Source organism: Gossypium hirsutum, chromosome D01, assembly GCF_007990345.1.
Source record: "Gossypium hirsutum isolate 1008001.06 chromosome D01, Gossypium_hirsutum_v2.1, whole genome shotgun sequence".
Classification (NCBI taxonomy): domain Eukaryota; kingdom Viridiplantae; phylum Streptophyta; class Magnoliopsida; order Malvales; family Malvaceae; genus Gossypium; species Gossypium hirsutum.
Genome location: NC_053437.1, coordinates 19,392,509 through 19,395,109, shown reverse-complemented (window position 1 = coordinate 19,395,109; position 2,601 = coordinate 19,392,509).

Here is a 2,601-nt window from a genome sequence, read left to right as displayed (position 1 = left end):
AACCTGAAAAAAGCAAAAGGGGAAACCGATTAGATAAAAACAATAGATCATATTTACCTCGAAAGTATTGGTTTTCATCTACAATAGAAAAGGATATTAATCTATCGGGAAACATAGACTAACCGATGACGCAAATCGGTAGAAACTGTGAGCAAATCGGCCGAAATAGAAAAGAAAATAATCGGGGGAGCAAATCGGCAGAAAAGGCAAGAAAATAATACTGGGAAAAAGCAATGAAACAAGGAAGCAATTCGAATGAAGGTGGGAAACGGAAGAGAAACGGAGGGGATCGATTAGGGGTAAAAGAGGGAGGGTTTAGGGTAGCGTCGTCTAATCTGGGCAGAAGGGGGGAATAGAAATCGGTGCTTTTCACCGATTAGGGAAGTAAGGGGATACACGCGTATTAGCAATACACTCAACCAAACGGCGTCTTAGATAGGTATTACATGGGGCCCACCGATTAGGGGTGTACTGGCTTAGCCAATACACCAAACCAAACAAGCTGCAAAAGTTTATTCAATCACACTACGTAATGATGAATGCAAATGATTGAATATCTCTTCTTTACCATATATAGGTCTACCTCTACGAAAGTTAGGTAAATGATATTGTTGTCCTCTATATGATTCAAGATAACCTTTCATTTGAAGATATCCAGAATCAACAAGATAATATTTTCCTACATGTCATAATGTGATAAACAAATAATTCAAGAGTTGTTTATTTTTTAAAATTATCAATTTAAAGAACTTATACTTTATTATTTAAAAGAAATAAATAAATGAAATATCTTACCATTTGGTAGGTGAGGAAATTTGTATTTTGGATCTCGTATTGCATCAAGAAATACTCTAGTGTCATGTGCCGATCCTTTCCATCCAGCCATAACAAATGTGAAACACATATTAAAATCACATACGGCCATAACATTTTGAGTCGGGACACATTGTCTTCCAATGTAAGGAATTTGTTCATTTGGTGGAAGAATAGCGGCAATATGTGTACCATCATTGCACATATGCAATCCTAAATAAATAATCATATTAGTCCCATGCATGCTTTTAGTTAAAAAATATTAAAATATAATAATATAACTTTAAATTTTTACCTTAAAATGTGGCATACATTTAGAATCATTACGTATTTGTTCGGGTATTAAGTTAAAAGAATGACCGTCGGGTGCAATTATATCATGGACATCCTTGAAACTTTCTCAAGCACATTTGCAAAGTATCGACTTATTGTTGCTCTAGACCTTTGAAATCTTTCTCGACATTGGGAAAATTTTGCACCAATACCCAAGATGTACAAAAAACTTCCCAATATTTCATGAGAAGATATGTCTTGAAGTTTGTAAATTGTATCTTGTCTCCAAAACTCTCAACAGGCTTGTGAATACAATTTTTGATATATTAAAATTAATCAGGCAACGTGATTCATGACCGTCAAGGATCTCTTGGCTCCATGTCTCACCTGATTGTTTTGAATCCATGCATGGTTGCTTCAATATACTTCCCATAATATAATTGCATAGAAGAATATGCAACATGAAATAATTGATTAAAACTTTTCATGTGTTGTAAAATCTCATTCTTTTCCCTTTCATCATCACTTCCATCACCACTAGAATTGTCAACCGTACTCATCACCTGTTAACAAATTCTATATTCAAAAACCAAATATAAACAATTATTGATAAAACTAGATTATACATAAATTAATAGAACATAAATAAATAGCCAAACAAAGATTACACACGGATGACATTTATAAGTCACATAGTAGATATCCTAAGACTTTAGAAAACTATAAAATTTTTGAACCCTCATCAATTTCCGTCTTAAGGCACCAAGCTCTAATTTTGGGATTAATTGATAAAAACACAGTTCACTTGTCCTTATTTGTTAATAATTTTAGTGAGAAAAACTGTAGCAGACTAGCTCCCAGAACTTCCTCCGACAAGCTATCAAGTAATTTAACTGTTTGTGGAATACCATATGGATCCATAATAAAAGTCAAACTAGATGTGGCTTGACTCATATTATTAGTTGCGCTGCATAATTTTTCAATTTGACTAAATAATCTTACAGCGCCTTCAATTTGCTTTGAGAATTTCTTCCTTCCAATTTTAAAATGTAAAGTTCCTGCCTCAAGTGTTTTTTTTTCTTTTTTGATTGTTTCTATCAAAATCACATCCCACTTGACTTGAAATGTGGACATCATTTATCGCATTTTCTTTCTCATTCTCTTTAAGAATGTCATTGTCAACATCCTCAAAAAATTCACTAGGGAGTGTACCTAAAGAACGTGCCCATGCTTTATCACCGGTGGCAGCTATCCCTATGAACATCTGGTCCAACTTCCCTTCAAATTCAGGATCAATGCCCAAAGTTCTAAAATTTTGAGCTTCAAGCACAACCAACATATAAATTGATAGTTTAATATGAAATTATCAATAACCTCATAAATAAGAAAAAAACAAAAATGATAAGAATTATTAATGTACCTTTAGCCTACTTTCCCACCAATCATCTGATGCATCAACGGTTTCCTTTGTAGGACTCCACCCTAGATCAGTATCTTCACCTTTAAGCTTTTTTC